The 19,652-nt window shown below is 43.2% G+C and overlaps 1 long non-coding RNA gene across 1 annotated transcript; it reads left to right on the forward strand.

Annotated features, from left to right (window-relative positions):
• The first annotated feature begins 593 nt into the window (after window positions 1-593).
• LOC307047556 lies at window positions 594-8,012 on the forward strand. Its single transcript, XR_013810486.1, has 3 exons — window positions 594-730; window positions 7,102-7,184; window positions 7,897-8,012. It is a non-coding gene; the product is annotated as an uncharacterized lncRNA (long non-coding RNA).
• Window positions 8,013-19,652: the final 11,640 nt, after the last annotated feature.

Raw genomic sequence — 19,652 nt, forward strand, 5'->3', positions numbered from 1 at the left:
ACTGTCAGAGCAACCCACTCTCTTCAGTCTGCGTACAAATGACACGACTTTACACATTGGAAAATGCGTGCAATAGATACGCTAAAGTCCGATTTTGCGTGCCTATCATACGCCAACGATTCCCATTGAATTCTGAGTCCGAGTTTTGCGTGCATATGAGACGCAAATGGATACGGTCGTGTCTGAGAAGACCGGAAGCTATGTGTGGTCCATAAAAACATGTTATTACTCAATATCAAGCCACGATTATTTATTTTATTTGTAATCGTATAATGTCTGACTTTTTTTGCCGCCCGTGAGGAAAATAAATGGGGCTCAGAGCCTCAAAATACTGAAATCTGTATTGTTTTTATTCTTTTTTTCCTTCGAATTTGTTATATTTTCTAAATAACACACTGTTATTTACTCAACAATAACACACTATTATCCTTGTTTTTATTTATTCGTTTAATTCTATAATATTGGGCTTTTTAGCCGTCCGTCAGGAACTGATTTTCAAAATAAAGTCACCGGAAACAGATGTCGGCCCGGTTCAAGCTCGATGATTTGGATGTTGTAGCCACAATGCACGCTGGGATATGGTGTTTCCCACATAGCACGTTTCGTTAAAGGTCCACTGGACGCAGCGCAGTCCAATTCGAGAAGGCGATTCGCCATTAAAAGAATAAGAAGAAGAAGAAGAAGAAGACGACGACGACATTGAACCCTCCTTGACACGGAGTTCCTCGAGGTCAGGGCCGTGGGAAGTAGGGGTGCTGAGGGTGCTGCAGCACCCCCTGGTGGAGGACAGGGGATCTGCACTTCCACAAGATTAAATGCAAATATAATACCAAAAAAAACGAATTTTCAGCCTTGATGTAACAACATTCATAATTAAGTAAAGATAACACCCTTTTCACCCCGGTTACATTTTCCATTTGCCCTGTACGATGGGCGCTGTAAGTGATGAAAGTGGGGAATGTTGGCTTATCGGGCGCCCGCAGCTCACAGCCAAAGTGAGAGAGAGAGATATATAGATAGATAGATAGATAGATAGATAGATAGATAGATAGATAGATAGATAGATTCAGAGAGGGGGTGCACCGGTACCGGCGGGGATTGTTGTTAGCTTCTGCTGCGCTAACGGATATAAGAAGTTGTTTCTACAATAATGTGGAGAGAGAGTTCTGTCCTGTCAGACTGAGAGGCTCAGTGAGGTAAAGGACTCTGAGGGGTTTGGATAGTTCACTTTAGTCTAAGTTATCTCAGTGGATCTCAAACATTTTGATCACAATTTATGTAAGCAAATACTTCAAAGGGACACCTTTATAATTATTAGGATAAATAAAAACAGGTTTGAAATCATTCCAATGTATACTATAGGACAGTAAACCAAAAATATTGTTTGCAAATGGAGATATTTAAAAATATGCATAAATAAATAAATGTTAACTGGTCAAATAAGATATAAATGAACCACAAAAATAAAACAAGTTAGCCTACATTTATTTGTTATTGGCTATGGTAGGTTATTGGTTATGTTCACATAGAAACCGATCTTTTTAACATGGGTGTTTAGAGTTGTATCCCCAAGATTAGTCTCTAGTAATTGGGCGCTCAAAGTGCACCAGATTGAAGTATTTTACTTTAAAATGTTAAAAACATCTTTCCGGGGGGACACCCCCGGACCCCCTTAGAGGATGTGAAGTCCACCCCCCAATTCAACATGTTCATGCAATACTAAATATATTTGAAGCCTTTTTATATAAGCTGTCCACCATATCAATATGTTTCTCTTTTTGTAGTGTATTGGTCTTTTGTAGAGGTTTTGTAGAGGTTTTTCATTGCCAGCTAAAATCTTGCCTAGGGCAGCAAATTGGTCAAAACCGGCCCTGGTGTCATCCCCACAGCACCCCCCATTTGAAATATGTTCCCACGGCTATGCTCGAGGTAAACCCGTTTTCTGTAATGTAATAAAGACATTTACAGTGTTTTTTAAAATAATTTCAGCTTTCGCATCACTTTACACAGCACCATGTGTCGACATACAAGCTTACGCGTGCAAATTATTTGCTAGTTAAACCGTGAACTGCTCAGTTAGCATGATTGAGTTAGCCTTAGCTAACGTCTGTCGTTTTACGGAGCTTTTGCAGTTTAAAATCAATCGATCGTAACATAGTTGATCATGTTATGACATGGTTCTTCAGTTTTTTTTTACTTAGCCTGTGACAGCACCACACACGAACAGACTGTGTTAGTGTTATTAAGTAATGGTAGCCGACTGAACCCGCTTTAAACGCATTTTTCAACCTGATTTAATCCCAAATGAGTGGCGATTTACTTCTTATAAATCATGTTTGGGAAAAGGCATGTTAATGCATACATCTGTAAGTCTTATATGCAGTGTTGGGAGTAACGCGTTACTTGTAACGGCGTTACGTAACGGAACTACTTTTTTCCGTAAATAATAACGTAACGCGTTACCTTTCCCATTCAGTAACGCCGTTATTGTTACTGTGGTGCTAAGGGGCTCGTTACTCGTTACTATCTGTGGTCCAAATGGACGGTTTCTCCCTGCTGCGCAGAGCGTTGCAGCAGAGCCTGTCTGCTGCCTGTCAAGAGTGTCAGTGGTAAATAGTCATCATGAGTGAAAGACGGGACTGTCACCATAGACATCTAAAATAATAGACTTAGCTTCGACTGCTTGGTCGCGTCAGCGCCAGTGGCAGTAGCGGTAGAAGCTACATCTATTCTTTTAGATGTCTATGGTGCACACTATGAACCAATGCGTTGAAAATGAGCGATGATTGGTTGACATAGGTTAAAGTTTCAGGCTAAGCCAATCAGAAACAGACATGGGCGGGTCTTCTTGCCTATAGGGAAATAAACACAGTCACACACACACACACACACACACACACACACACACGCGACAACGTACAGCAGCACACAAACTCAAAAACAACACAAGAGCGAAAATACAGCATGGAAAATAACGACGAGACCAACAGCAGAAGTTTCGCAGGTTGGAAATATAAGCATTATTTTACCTTTATAGGAAAAAAAGATGAAAAAAATATAAGTGTCAAATGTAAACTGTGTGCAGGACACAAAACGCTGGCTTCCTCATGTACCAGCAATGCCAACCTCATGAAACACCTAACAAAAGTGCATGGGACTATTAAACTAGTCGCCAAAGATGATGATCCCACTACCGCCTCTACCTCCAGTGACACAGATGGAGCACCTCCACAGGCAAAACAGGCAAAAATCGATTTCAAATTGCCACAGCATGTCATCACCCAGAGGCAACTAAACAAATTAATAGCCAGGTATGTTGTTGAAGAAATGCTGCCCCTGTCAACTGTTGAGTCAGTCGCCTTCAGAGAACTAGTTGGCAAAATTCCAGTGACAGTGAAAGCAGGGATACAGTGCAGAAAGACATTTTCCAAATACCTGGACACTGAATATGCTAAAATGGAAGATGAGGTCAAAAATACTTTTAAAGATTTAGAATACCTCTCTACCACTGCAGATATATGGACTGCACATAACAAAAGTTTTCTTGGTGTAACTGCACACTGGATAAACCCACAGAGTATGCAACGTGGAAAAGCAGCCCTGGCTTGCAGAAGATTCAAAGGTCGGCATACATATGAAAGTATTGCAACTGAGCTAGATAACATTCACTCATCTCATGGCATATCACAAAAAATTACAGCAACAGTCACAGATAATGGCTCTAACTTTGTCAAGGCCTTCAGAATGTTCCAAAAACAAGAGGAGGATGAAGATGTGGATGCAGAGGATGATGAGGTGACCTTTACAAATATAGGGGATGTATTGCTGGATTTAGCTGCTAATGATGAAGATCTAGATGTGATCACCTTACCCCCACATCAGAGATGTGCATCACACACACTAAATCTCATCTCATGCACTGATGTGGATAAGTGGTTGCTCTCAACACCTGAAACAAAGACAGTCTACAGAAATGCTACGACAAAGTGTGCAGGGTTGTGGAACAAGGCCAGTCGGTCACCACAGGTCTCGGAGCTCGTGGACGAGATTATTGAGAAGAAGCTGCTAGTACCTTGCACAACTAGGTGGAATTCATTTTATGATGCCCTGGCTCGAATTTCTGGGATACCAGTGGTGGAGTTGAACACCATCTGCTCCAAACTCCAGATGAAATGTCTCAGTGAAAGGGAACTTCAGTTTCTCAGAGAGTACTGTACCGTCATGCATCCACTTACAGTGGCACTGGACATTCTTCAGGGAGAAGAGAATTGTTATTATGGCACACTCTTACCCGCACTGGAAACATTGATGTCCAAGACTCTGGAAAAGAAGAATGGACTACAAATCCTTGTTGGCCTACCAGATGCAATTGTGCAGGTAAGAACTGTGATTTATTTAATCAATTTAATCAATCAGCCTCTTGCTTTGCATTTTATAAACGTCACTCATGTGTGCATAGGCTGTGTGACAGTGTGATTGATATGTACTGTATGTGTGAAACAATAAACCTGCAAAGCATTTTAGCTGTAAAGTGTGCAATGTACATGTTGTACACCATATACAGTAGGTTAGGCCTACACATTCTGTGTCCCTAAAAAAAATGCTCATTATGAAACTAGGCATATAATGTATAATGCAATTGTTAAAAAAAAAAAAACTGCTCATTATGTACAACTCAAATGATTTTTTTGTCTTTTGCACTCTTATACATCATTTCAGTCAATCAAAACTAGATTTACAATGGTTCTTGCAAGTGAAGATGCTATCCTGGCTGCTGTGACACTACCCAAGTTCAAGCTACGTTGGTTGCGTGACCAGGAGAGGAAAGACCAGGCCAAGGCAAGTCTGCTCGCAGAATGCCGCAAACGGATCCTGGAGCAGGAGCAGCAACCAGGTACAAGTGCACCCAACCCAACACCACAGCACAGCGCAGGGTCTGCCAAAGAGGCAGAGTTCTTTTCCTTCTCAGAGGATGAGGAATCCTCAGCTGAAACGGAAGTAGCTGATTACCTCAAATCAGGAGCAACAGGTTTAGAAAGTCTCAATCAATTTCCTTTGATAAAGAAAATATCTCTTAGATATAATGCAGCCACTCCATCCAGTGCCCCAGTAGAAAGACTCTTTAGCCTGGGGAGCCTGATTCTGTCTCCGAAGAGGAACAGGCTATCAGATCAAAAGTTTGAGAGGCTTCTCCTTTTGAGGTACAATCATTGGCTTGAGCGCTAGGAAGGAAGACTTTAATGGATGGATGTTTTCTGGGAATGCTGATATGTTTATTTTGAGAGGGGTAGATAGAGCGATAACAAATATTTAACACTACCTTCTGCTGGTCTAAAGAGACTGAAGGACTCTTGGTGTATTGTGTTAGCCTACTTATGTTTTGGTTGAATACCTAGTGTTATGCATTGCATTGCATAGACATTGCAGTCTTACTGAAAAGCATCTCAGGGTATCTGTACCGGTATCTTTACTTGAAAGGCTGAAAGCACTTTTTTCATAAGTTTATCCAACAATATTGATTTTGTTTATGCTAAATGGCCAGATGTGAGGTAAATTATTTTATATACTGTTCATTTATCCTTATTTGTTATTTACTGTTATTTGTGATGAGACTGAACATAGTTTATCTGCCAATGTTGAAGATGTCTTCAATTGATTTTTTTTTGTAATGCCAGTCTGACAGTTTATTTATTTTTTTGTTACACTGCCAAAAGAGTGTTGTTGTTCAATTGTTGTTACACTGCCAAAAGAGTGCAGTTGTTTTACTTGCACATTGCCAAAATTGTATTGTTAACTTTAAACTACTATAAGAATGTATTAGAAAGTTGAGGCTACAATAAAGATGCCTGTCAAAATTTCCAAACATCTATTTTGTCTTTATTGTACCACTACATTTCATTATGATAGTTGCTACAATGATAGCAGGTTGTCTTTTCTCTCACTGTGACACAGAAAAAAACACAAAACCTTTTTAAATTTGTTTTTAATTATTTAAAGTAAAGTAAAGTAACTAGTTATAGTTACTTTTATAATTTAGTAACTTGTAACGTAACTAGTTACTTTTTCAGAGCAGTAACTAGTAAAGTAACCAGTTACTTTTTAAAAGTAACTTGCCCAACACTGCTTATATGTCACTTGGTATCCCTGTTTAAGGTGATTATCGTACATAATACTTAATACTGAATCCAGATCCGTATTTCGGGTTTTTAAGCTTATATTCACTCTTCGAGCCAATCTGAGGTCTGCTCAGATATTTTTCCCATTGATATTTAAACAGACATTACTAGCCGATACACGATCCGGTCCACATAAACTGTGAGTTTAGGAGTAGGCCTATATGGATATGTAATTTATAATTTAAATCATATGTACATGTCGTGCTTTTAACCTAAACGAATAGTGTAAAGATAAATACTTTATTCATCCCAAATTGGGAAATTATTTCGTTGCAGCCCAGTGTTATTGGACATTACAAATTAATAAAAAATATGTAGGAGGAATATAAAATACAAAATACAACACAAATAATTAGCATAAACATTGAATATATTCATATCAACAGTAGCTCGAAAGAGTATCTGAATAATAGAAATATAAAAACATGTGTATTACTCTATAATACAAATCGAAAAGAAAATTATGAATAAAACTGAATATATGAATATTTACTTCAGGAACATAAGAGCAATTTAATATTAAGTACTAGTTTGACTACAGTAGAGTCTCTATCTAAAAAAACATGCATTATATCACGCAATAACAGATACATTTTATGAACAAACATGATTTGAGGTTAATGATGATAGCTAATAGAAAACATCTTATCATGCCAAAAAAAGATTACAGAATACGTACTGACTATTACCAGAAATTGAAAGTTATTTATTATATTACACTGGAATTTGTGAATTTTAAAGTGCTACTAATTGAACTTTGATATCACACTTAACATTATTTTGAAGTTGAATTCAATCAACATCATTTGGATTATATCATTTGACTTTAGTAATCATACATGGTTATATGGAAGAATTTTAGTTTTGTGTCATGCCAATAACTATATGTGATACATGTGATGTTTTTGTTTTGTTCATAATGTAGCAACGATGCCAGGTGGATCCACAAAAAGACAGTGCCCCCATTGTTTGGAAAAATCAAACTGCGCAAATCGTAGATGCACAAAGGTAAATATAACTATATATATATATATATATGTCTACTAAAGTATTCATAATACAGTCTATTATATTGTCTCTCGGACAAAGCCATTTTCATACATAAATGGCAGTTAGTTTTGCCTATAAATATCTCATTGTTTTCTGCAAAACACAATACAATAAAAGTGGCGAACAAATTGGTGACTTTTTTCTAACAAAAGCCGGAAAGAGTTTTGTCACTCCACAAATGTGCATCACAGTTTAGGTGTTTTTTAGAACATTACATTTACTGCATGTGCCTGTTCATTGAAAAGTTTGATTGTTGGTTCTTTTAAATAACAATATTTTGATTTAAAAAATGAATAGTATTTTATTATGATTATATATGAGGCCATATAATGGACATTCATAGTGTCAATTAATATATGAATTGCTAAAAATAGTTAGATAAAGTGAATGTGGCCCCTCTGTATACTGTTAATTAGATATCCTAACTTGGTTAGCCTGCTGAATAAATGATCCGGTACATTTACTCGGTAGCATATTTTGTCAGTCTGTACAATCAGTTGAATTTAATTGATTTTCCGATTCATTTTTTTGGGAAGTATTATATTATATTATAATATATATGGTTAAAAGAAAGAAATAAGCAATACTTTGTTTCCCAATTGTTTATAACTGTCTTTCTATCAGAAAAAGTAAGTATGTCCTTCCTACTCCCTCTTTCCCTCTTCCTCAGTGTGGGAAGATGTTGGAGCTGAATTCAAGGCACACGGCCCGTATGAAGGATTTCCGGCAGAAAGCAAAAGACTGGGCCCAAAAAGTACACCGGTCGAGAAATCAATCGAAGATATTTGATAATTCTGCCATGGTGGTAATAAACATTTTATTTTGGTCAGCCATTGAAGGTTACTGTCCCACAACATTAGAGAAATATTAATTGAATCTATATTGTACAGGGAAGGAACAACTTTTGAAATGTCATTCAATTATGTGTCAAGATTTCATTAGCCCAAATGCATTTGCAATATTTCAATAATTAGCTAGTATAAATATAAAAAACGATACATTGACTTTAGCCCTGTCAACATTGTTTGCCATTCATCCCCACCCCCCAAAGCAATTTTAGACTAAATGTTCTGACTCACCAACCAACATCAAAGAACTAGTAGCGACGTATGGTATCCTCACGTTGCCTACGTTTAAGCCAGAAGGTCAAACACCACACAGATTAAGACCTACTGCCAACTCTCACTTACACTCTGCACCTGCATAAGAGGATTTTACTCTCCATAACAGCAGTTCAATCAGGAGAGACGTGATGTATGGAATACATGTTTATTATCGGGTCACATTATATAAATGAAACATAATGATGACAGATTATAACAGTGAATAAAATGGTGTTTGGCGATTAGGCCCAGGTTTTGTAGGATATCATTCGGGTCTAGACACTGGTGGTAGTGATAAGTGCTTAGGTCCGGTTGGAAGGGAGAAGGTTAAGCTTGGCCCTGAGTTGGAAGCAGGAGACGAAGGGGTGGAGGAGGGTTGCGCGTTGACACCTGGAAGACAGCTGATGGAAAAGGGGAGATCATATATAGAGGGATTAACAGGTGCGATAATTAGGCTTGTGCATGGAGGGAAGTGATAGGTTAGCTTGAGGAGTGGCGCTCCCTATCAATTAGTGAAGGGAGCAGTGTTGAAAGTGTGCCGGTCCTACCCGGTCCTTAGTACCGGTAAGAGATTTCCAGGCGGTCCGGAGGACCAGGAAGAATTGACAGCTCCACCCGTGGAATTTATACTACGAAGGGAAGATATTTTGGTTTGGATTACTGGTCTGGGGGAAGCTCGCGAGTGTGTGTGTGTATACGTGTGTGTGTGTTTGTGTATTTTTGCGTATTGTGTTTGTTTCCCGGGGAAAACACTAACGAGAAACACCGGCTGTTGTTATGCCTGCTGTGACCTCAAGCTACTCCGTTCTCCGCTTGTAATTATGCCGTTACAAGCTTCTAAGTTGTATTTATCATCTGAATTTGCCGAAACAAGTTTCATATTCTGAAAGCCAAGACTTTGTTTATTTAAAATCAAACAAAACACGCGAACCCCGAAAAACTATTTTTTTATGCAAATCCACGTTTATTTTGAAATGAGCCGTTGCGACTTCCGACTGATTTCGATAGAGCGGGTCACATATTTGCTTTTTCCCACTTTATCAGAACAGCGGGAGGAGAAAAGAATGGAGTGACTGAATGACAGCTAGAAAATTAGGCTACGTGGTAATTAAAGCAAAGATGCAAACGACGATTCTTCAGATGTTTAAGAGAAAGGAGAGAGATGAAGAAACTCAGAATGTGATTAAAATTAGAAAAACAACGCCCACAGATGACACAGGTGATGATGCTTATTTAGCCTAGAGAATGGACATGAACCTGGCCATGATGAATATAATAAGTTAGCTAACTAGCAAACTGTATATCTCTATATGGGGTGCCCAACCAGTCGATCCCAAGTCGATCGCGAGATGTCTAAAAGTAAAACAACAATATTCTGTTTTATCGTTAATGTCCTACAACAGGGGTGGCCAAACTTTTTGGCTCAGGGGCCACAATGATGTATCAATGTGACAGCCGGGCCGGGGGGCATTGTTTGGTTCCTTCTTGATTCATGTCGGGCTGAGGGTTGTTTTAATCTCATTCTCCCACGCGTGGCGCAACGTCCATGCGCAGCTGTGACAACCAGGGAGGAAGGGACTTTGCGCGGCGCGCGCGGCGTGTGGACAGTGGGGGATAACATAAATAAAACTTGGATCGTTGGATTTTAGACTTTAAGGCTTTTTAAGATCAGCGCGGGAACCCTGGCTCATTTATACCAATATTGGACGGGCCGCATTAAACAGATCAATGGGCCGCATGTGGCCCGTGGGCCGTAGTTTGGCCACCTCCGGGCCCGGTTCTACGGGGGTGCATAAGGGACCCAGTTGAATGTTATGCACCCTCACTTGAAAAAGAGAAGGGAGTGAAACATATTACATATACAATAACAATAATAATAATAGTAGTAGTAATATGAAGAAGAAGAAGAAGAATATAGTTGAAAATAAAATAAACTGTAATTGTGGTCAAATATTGTTGTCAAATAACTATAGTTAATAACCCCCCCCGTCAACGATCGCTGCCGTCTTGGTTCAAAAAAGGTTGGGCACCCCTGCTCTATATAGTCAATGGCTATCTTACTCAACACAATATGTACACAGCATACTATTTTAAAATTAAATATTTTGCTTTGATATCTTCTATTTTAATCTGCACATTGTGGCATACATTTTGAGATATTTTATTTTATTAGTATTTTAATTTATGTAACCAATATTCTGAAAATTCAAAGAAAGACAGAGACTTGTACACTCTTGACTGTCTGCTGAATTTAGTTATACATTTTTATTCTAATTTATAACAGTTGAGGCCCAGAGGGAGGAAGAGGAGACTCAGCCAGAAGAAGTGGCAGCAGGTCCCTCAGAAGCCACCACAGGTGATGCTAGCCCTACTGCATACCCTTCTATATGGAAAGAAGAACAATATGAACAGTTCAAACAGAAATATGAATGGATGTATGCTCACAATGGAAGGCTAGGCTGTACCCCATGCCATGATGTGAAGGATCTGGGTGTCATGGCATCCCGTGGTGTTAATATTTCTTTTCAGTGGGCTGATGAAAAGATAATCCCAGCTGGTCAATCAAGGGATGTCCAGCTTTCATCACTGCGCAAAAAAATCCGTGAGCACAAGAACTCTGCAGCACATAATGAAGCAGTCAAGATTCTTCAGACAGCAAATAAAGATATTCTTCTGAGAATGAACGCGAGTAGTCAGGAGTCTGTGTTTGAGTCTACTGCCAAGGTATTCATGACAGCCTATTATGTGGCCAAGAACAACAAGCCTTTCACATACTTTGAGAGTCTGATTGACCTGCAGCATGCAAATTCTGCTGATTTAGGGCGTGTTTTGCATAGCAAAACTGTCTGTGTTGACATAATTGAGCATGTGTCATCACAGATGAAAAAGGAACTTCTAAAAAAGATAATAGAGACCAAGAGCAAAATCAAAGTATTGGCTGATGAGTCAACCAGTGTTGGGCACAAATCAACACTAATTGTGTTCCTGAAGGCTACTGTTGATGGAGACATGGAGCCCATTGCCTTTCCATTGGACCTGGTTGAGCTGGATAGTATGTCTGCTGCTCATATCAAGGAACAGATTATGGGTTGCTTGCTTAAAAATGGCTTCACTGTTGAGTTGCTGTGAGAAATCCTCATTGGATTTTGCAGTGATGGGGCCAGTGTCATGCTGGGAGTGAAGTCAGGTGTTGGGAAGTTGCTCCAGGATGACTTCCCAGGCGTCATACTATGGCACTGCCTTAATCACAGACTGGAGCTTGCTGTTGACCAGGCACTGGATGTGACAGGGGGAACAAAGGACTTCCAGGCATTCATGGACAGCCTATATTCATTATATAGCCATTCACCAAAAAACATGCGGCAGCTGAGTGAATGTGCTCACAACCTGGACATCGCCCTCAGGAGGATTGGAAAAGTGTTCAGTGTTCGCTGGGTAGCTTCTTCATGGAGGGCAGTCTCTGCAGTTTGGCAGTCTTATCCAGTCTTGGCACAACACTTCCGTGAGGCATCAGAGGATGATACAAGGGACAGCAGAGAGAGGGCCAAATTCAAAGGTCTGCTTTCTAAGTTGTGCTCCATCAACTTCCTGAAAAGTCTTGCACTGATGGCAGATGTTCTGACTGAACTTAAGAACTTGTCAGAAATTCTTCAGAACAGGAAGACCACACTCCCAAAGGCCCATGACATCATGACGACGTATGTCAAACGCATAGAAAGTTTCAATCGCTACCCAGGACAACATGCAGTTGATGCCAGTCAGGCAGAGGAAGTGATGGAATTCAAGGGACAGGAGTTAAGAGTTGGCAGGTCTCCCATCATTGACTCTGCTCAGTTCATCCGAGCAGTGGCAGACAATATGAAAGAAAGACTCTTCACAACCACAGCAAACAGAGCACAGGCCAGTGTTGCAGCCAACCGAAAAGAGGCTTATAACAGCCTTATCATTCAAATGGCAGTCCTCAACCCTGACAACTGGGACCATGACAATCCTCGATTTGGAGATAATGAGGTGAGGGCTTTGTGTGATGTCCTACATGTGAACCAACAAGAGGCCCATCTTGGATTCACAGAATACAAGGCCAGTGGAGGAAGAAACATTCCCAACAAAATGAAGAAGTTGCTCATGGCAGTGGACACACTGTCTCCAAGCAATGCTGACTGTGAACGGGGGTTCAGCACAATGAACAATATCATAACTGAGTAGGAGCAAACTTACAGCAAAAAATGCAGCGAATCTCCTCTTCATCAGCTCTGTGGGACCACCATGCAGACAGTGGGATCCACTGCCTTATGTGAAGACCTGGCTGGGCAAAGGAAGAAGAGCAGCCCACTCAACAAGCTGCATGGCTCGCCGATATACACAGAAGAGGAGAGCTACTTCAGCTCTCTGTGGAAAATGTGGAAAAGTGTGTAGTTTACCTCCCTCAACATGCCTTGCTAATGGTCTGTTAAGTTTTGACACACGTTGTATGCACAATTGAAAATAAATAATTGACTATACATATTGTCAAGTGTTTCTAATTTCTACCCCATAAAGGCATTAAAAATGTGGAGTTTGTGTTCAAGGATGCATGAAGCTGGGGGTGGGAGGAGAACAATATGAACCAATGAAGGTTGGGGTAGCAATATAGTACCTGCAAGAAATTCAAACCACTTTCACCCCTGGAAGGGAGCGAGTATTGCCATGACGTGCAATACGAAGTGATAGGTCTTCCTGCCTGAGCTTGCGCTGAGCTTCATTTCAATCAGGAGAGACTTGATGTATGGAATACATGTTTATTATCGGGTCACATTATATAAATGAAACATAATGATGACAGATTATAACATTGAATAAAATGGTGTTTGGCGATTAGGCCCAGCTTTTGTAGGATATCATTCGGGAAGGGAAATAACCTTTTCCGATGAACCTCCAAAAGAAGTGAAAGTATGGAGTACTGAACGTGATGAAATCTTACCTTGTGGTATGCAGTGGAGATGGATGAAATGAGAGGTTAGTGCATGTGGGGATTTTAGACATACTAATGCCTCCTAGGCATCCTTCCTGGACGTACAGGGCTTCCCGGACATACAGGGCGTCCTGGACATACAGGGCATCCCGGACATACGGGGCGTCCTGGACGTACAGGGCATCCTAGACGTACAGGGCTTCCCGTACATACAGGGTGTCCTGGACATACAGGGCTTCCCGGACGTACGGGGCGTCCCGGACGTACGGGGCGTCCCGGACATACTGGGCTTCCCGGACATACGGGGCTTCCCAGACATACGGGGCGTCCTGGACGTACGGGGCATCCTAGACGTACGGGGCTTCCCGGACATACAGGGCTTCCCGGACGTACGGGGCGTCCCGGACGTACTGGGCTTCCCGGACATACGGGGCAACCTGACTTAGCAGGGACACATTTAATACGGACCCGAAGGTTACAACCTGGACGTACAGGGTTAGACATGTCAAGATAAGCATGAGCCGCGGGGCGAATATACGTGCTGACATGCTAAAGAACCATCACCAGCTATATGCATACGTACCAATTTAAGGTTGGAGAGACCTTTGGATAGCCAGCACGGCACTGAGGTTCGGACGAATGTAGGATGAGAAAGCGGAGGAGGATCACCGTCCGAGTTGTTGCAGGGATGAGGATGAGACGCCTTGATTAGCAGCGGAAGTAGCTGCACCTATTCTAAATGAATGCCCCGTGTATAGGAGGGGGGATAACCCGGATTTCATGAGAACTTGCTTTAAATAGTGGTTGAACTGTCGTTGAGTTAAGGGAAAATTCCCTGAGATAAGAAATAATGGAGAGAGGGGATTAGAGGTAGGTCTAAGCTGTAGGAATTTGATCATGGATTTATAAGGGCAGAACTGGGAGTCGTTGCGGGCGGCGATGACGGAGCAGGCGCCGCCGCATTTGGAGTGCTTAAGATGTAAGCTAAAATGGCTGCCGTGAAAGGATATGTCAGACAAGCAGACGTCTCGATTGGAATCGTACGTTAGAGAAGCTGTGGTAAATTCACCTGGTCTGAGGAAAGCATAAAAAGCTAGGAGAAATAAAGCACCAAGTAGCGCATCGATATAAGGGGAGAATAACCCACTCCTAAGTTTGGAGAGCATAAGGCGTAAAGTGGAGAGTGTAATAGGACGTCTCCGGTCTAAGGCAGGGGGAAATGTTTTAATAAGACCTTTGAGAATGAGTTTGACTGACTGGTTTGCGAACAGGCTGGGAAAGCCGGGATCGAAACAACGAATGTTAAACTGAACTCCTGCTAAGAGGCCCCGGATGTATTGGGGTTTGAGGTGGCGATCAGTGGCGCAGTAGCACATGAAGGCGCACACGGTGGAGATGAGAACAAGTTTAAGTGTAATGCCTACGGAAAAGCAAAATAAAGCAAACGTTCTCCAAGCGAAATCATATGTTTTAAGGGTGGAAGCGGCTAAGCCCTTCCTCATGAAAAACCTGGCGGATTCGAGGTGCCTTGCTAGGGGGCTTCTATTTAGAAGAGAGAGAGGAGATGCAGGGGAGGAATCCTGACGGGTTGAGCGCTGGCTTCTGGGCAGAGGTTCCGGAATGTCTGGAAGTGGAAGCGAGAGAGGGAATCAGCCACTGAGTTGAGGTGGCCGGGAACGTGACGAGCGGAGATGAGAAAGTTGTGGATGATGGAAGACCACGTGATGCTTCTCATGAAGGGCATGATGTCACGGCACGGGGAGCGCGCTTTATTAATAATCCCGACCATTGATTGGTTGTCACAGAGTAGTGAGATCCGCTGCCGGGGCCAGAGGTGACCCCACACGTGGCAGGCAACAGCGATCGGAAAGATCTCATGCAGAGCGGAGGAAGAGGCATGGCTGGGGAATGCCGGAGGCCATGAGCCTGCGAACCACTCTCCCTGAAAGAAACCCCCAAAACCCAAGGATGGGGCAGCGTCCGTGAAGAATCTCATGGAGTCGGAGGAGTACACGAGGTCGTCGTAGAAGAAGGTGACGCCATTCCAGTGTGCGAGCAGGAGGGACCAGAACCGCAGGTCAGAGCGGCAGCCTTCATCTAAGAAGACGTGGTCATGGAAGTTTTCTACAGCCGACGCTGTATCCAGGAGCCGGGAAATAAAAGAGCGCCCCTGAGGGATAATACACATGGCGAAGTTGAGGTGCCCGAGCAGGGAGAGCAGCTGCTGCTTGGTGATAACTTGTTGCTCACAGAAGGACTTTGTAATGTCGCGAATGCTCTGCAGTTTGTCCGTGGGGAGAGACGCTTCCATGTCTACGGAGTTGAGTGTAATGCCCAAAAACTCCAGGCGTGTGGTGGGACCTAGCGTTTTCTCTCCTGAGAGGGGAACACCTAACTCCTGAAAGCATAGTTTGAGTTTTGCTCGAGAGGCGCCTGAGTTGTTCCGAGGGGGATCTATGAGGAGGAAATCATCCAATAGATGCAGGACGGAGGGGATTCTGACGATGTTCAGGAAGATCCAGCAGAGGGCTTCGGAAAAAGAATTAAAGATGCAAGGGCTACTTCTGCATCCGAAGGTTAAAAGGACAGCGAAGTAGAATTTGGACTCCCATCTGATACCGAACATGTGCCACTGAGTTGGGTGAATGGGAATTATTTTGAACACATCAGTAATGTCTGCTTTGGAGAGCCACGCTCCTTGCCCTGCGAATTTGATGAGCTTGATGGCATTATCAACTGAAGCGTAATGAAGAGAAAAATACTCTGGGGGAATAAGGCTATTGATGCTGCAAAATGGACCAGTGCGAGGAGCGGACAGATCGAAGATGAGCCTTTTCTTCTCAGAGTATTTGCGTGTAGCAACCCCTATTGGGCTTGTCCGGAACACTGGGAACGGAGAGGAATGGAAAGGACCGATTAAATATCCTTTGTTGAGCTCTTTTTCAATGAGCTGAGAGACTACGGTGGGTTCTTTGGTGGCTGACTGCAGGTTTTTTGCCACTAAAGTCATTGAGCGGGGGGAAAGGACCCCTACCCTGAACCCTTGAGAGAGCCCTGACAAAAGATAATCAACGAACACGGGAGTCGAAAGCGCAGCTGCTAAATGTGTGGTGTTAATGGAAGTTGAGGGGTGATGTTTTAAGAGGTTTTTCCACCACGTTGATTCTGGCGCGGGAAGGGGGGCCGGCGCCTTGGGCAAACTGACCTCGGGTGAGCATCCCTGCAGGTACTGCAAATATGAAGAAAAGTACAATGAGGGTAGGAACACACGTTCTCATTAAAAGAAACGCAAATCTTATTATCCCCTTGTTTGATCACCTGACGGATTGGTTTATTGTTCCCAGAATACTGCGTGGGGAAAACGCTAGACCCGGAGAGAGGCACTGAAGGGCAGAGCGGAGAGGTGTGGCCCTGCGCTCCTTAGCTAATGCACGAGACGACTTTTTGCCCGCCGGTAGCCATAACAAGCAGCTCGGTATCCAGCACGGACCAGTCCAGGCGGATGTTACAATGAGCTAAGTGCAGTGCTGCTTAGCTAGAGAAGCTTTTATGGTATTGGTAAAACACGGATTTCCCGTATTTGATGTGAAAATCGCCGATCATGGCCTCATAAGCATCTAACTCCACTCTCCTTTCAGGGTAAACTGCGCAGAGGGCATCGCGGAAGATGCTAAAAGCTACCAGAAATTGCCCTATAGAAAGGTCTTTGAGGAGCCGGGGGTCTGCAGATTTAAATACGGCAGTAATGCTTCCTCCCGAGGCGATGGCTTTGTCGCACTCCGGGGAAGGCAGAATAAGGCTGACTAAATTAATGTCTTTCCCGTCGAGAATCTTAGCTCTGAGCCGCGAGGAGATGTTAGCGGCTTGGGGAATGTAGGGCCTACCTGAGGGAGGAGCAGGGAGGGCGGATGCCAGAGAGTGAGAAGGAACTACCGTGCCTAATGCAAAATCCTGACCCGGCGGGGCCGCCGAAGAGGTTGAAGCTCCGGCCTGGCCTCTCTCCATGGACTGGAGGCGAGCGTCGATTAGGAGCATAGAACTTGCCAGAGATTGCAGTGTGTTGACTAGGCTGTCATCGAAGAGGGGCTGAGTGCCGGAGCTCCTGGGCTGAGCGGCGCTGGGCTGGGCGGCGCTGGGCTGGGCGGCGCTGGGCTGGGCGGCGCTGGGCGGCGCTGGGCGGCGCTGGGCGACGCTGGGCGGCGCTGGGCGGCGCTGGGCGGTGCTGGGCTGCTGAGCGGCGCTGGAGTGAGCCTGAGGAGTGGAGGATTTCTTGGCTGAGCTAGCTCCTGGAGGACTCGCTTTTTTAGACCTTTTGCCCCCGCGGCCGCGAGAGCGCCCTCGCCCTCTTCCGGGGGGGCTGGCTGGAGCTGCTAGCCTGGGCTGGGAGACCGCGCCGGAGGCTTGGTTCGACAGCTCACGGAGCTGGGAAAGCAGGAGATCTGGGGCTGGGGTGATGCCCTGCTTCCGGAGATGGGCGACGAGGAATTCTGCCTCTGCTGTGCGAGAGCCGCTGCGGGCGCTCAGACGAGAACTGAGGTGACGGTGACTTGAGGAGTTTGACGCTTCCTCTGGAAGTGCATCGGAATCGGGATCAAGATCCTTCGAAAAAGGTAAGATCTCTGAAGAGTCTGAATTAGACATGTTTGAAGTTTTTTCGTATCCAGTGTTTTTTAGGCGTAAGAGGAGTGTAAGCTACCAACTTAGCGCGTTGACACCTGGAAGACAGCTGATGGAAAAGGGGAGAGCATATATAGAGGGATTAACAGGTGCGATGATTAGGCTTGTGGATGGAGGGAAGTGATAGGTTAGCTTGAGGAGTGGCGCTCCCTATCAATTAGTGAAGGGAGCGAGTATTGCCATGACGTGCAATACGAAGTGATAGGTCTTCCTGCCTGAACTTGCGCTGAGCTTCATTAGGCAGAAGTATGTCTTCCTCATTTCAAAAGGGACAACAAAATACATAAGGCTCTAGAAATAAAGGCAATGTTTGTGATACACTCTTTAAAACATTTTCACAATACTCTCCACTCAGCTTCATGTTGGGAATATATGAGTAATAGAACGACCAGATGAGATAACAAATTAAAAGACTTTGTGTGAGCCTTTGGACAGTAGTAGTTAGTTTTCCTCAAGTCCGTTTTTCTTCTTGTGCACAGATTTCCTTAAGCTAGCTTATTTTGCAGACAGCTCTGCTGCCAATTCAACATGTTGAATCATCAGCAAAGGTTGTTGGGAATGGCAAAACATGCCAATGATGCGAGACACACCACAAAAACAGGGCCGACGGCCAATGCGGTGTGGTTAAGAGGTGTCTCCTTTGGTTCACTTGTAATGTGGTAGAGTGAATATAACTTCATGGCAGATGCTAATGAATGGCAAAACAGAACAGGAACACAATTGTCTCTTTAGAAAATAGTAGTGGTGTTGCTCTGATGGTTCTCTCTGATTAAGACACACTATAGAGAGTGGACTGCCAACTCTCTTTTTTTAAAGTCTTGCCTTTTTAACACTGCCTGGAAAATCTATCTCTGTCTGTATCTATTTGTGTGATGTTTGGCTATATGTTTTTCTTTGTTTTTAAGGTCGAAAAACTGAAGGCCCTTGGATAATTTCCTCTCCTCTTCTGGGGGAAGTACCACAATAAAAATAAGAAGTGGACGGCCCAGCTCCAGTGCCCCTTCGAGCTGCCACTGGTAGCCCATGCGGTCCTGGAAAAAATGGTTTGCCTTTTTGAAGGCTTTTTAGAAGGTAGTTCACAGTACATTCATGATTCTTTATTAAGTTTAATCCTGTATTGTGTACCTATCCAGATGGATCAGATATAAATGTCAGTCAGATCATATTTTAGACAACCTAAATTGGTTTTGGGCAATTCATTTATTCCTTTTTCTTTGTTAAACTTTAATATTTTTTGGTTAATCATATTTTCAACCCTGAGCTACATCTTTAATGTCTTGTTTGTCTGCTTTGTTTAACTTCAAAGCATGGGATCCTGAGACAGAGGGTCTAGGGCAGCATGAAAGGACTGGAGAAGAAGAGGACCAGACAGAACAGGGGGAGGGAGGTGAAATGGATGAGACTGAGGGAACTACTGAGATGCAGGAGATGGAGACAGAAGGAGACATAGAGACACAGACAGACAGATTAGCGAGTGAAGGACTGGAGAGAGGAGAGCTGGAGGGACAGAAAAACTCAGAGGAAGAGTTTGGACCGGTGGTGGCAGGAGAGACGGAGGCAGGCAAGGAGAAAGAACAGGTGGTGGAAGTGGAGAAAGAAGAGTTTGAGGCAGAGAAAAAAGCAATCGACAGGTAGGTATCAATATAGAATATATGATGTAGAACAATGAGGGAAATCTTGACTCTATACAATATG

Source organism: Notothenia rossii (assembly GCF_949606895.1).
Source record: "Notothenia rossii genome assembly, chromosome: 7".
NCBI classification, from domain to species: domain Eukaryota; kingdom Metazoa; phylum Chordata; class Actinopteri; order Perciformes; family Nototheniidae; genus Notothenia; species Notothenia rossii.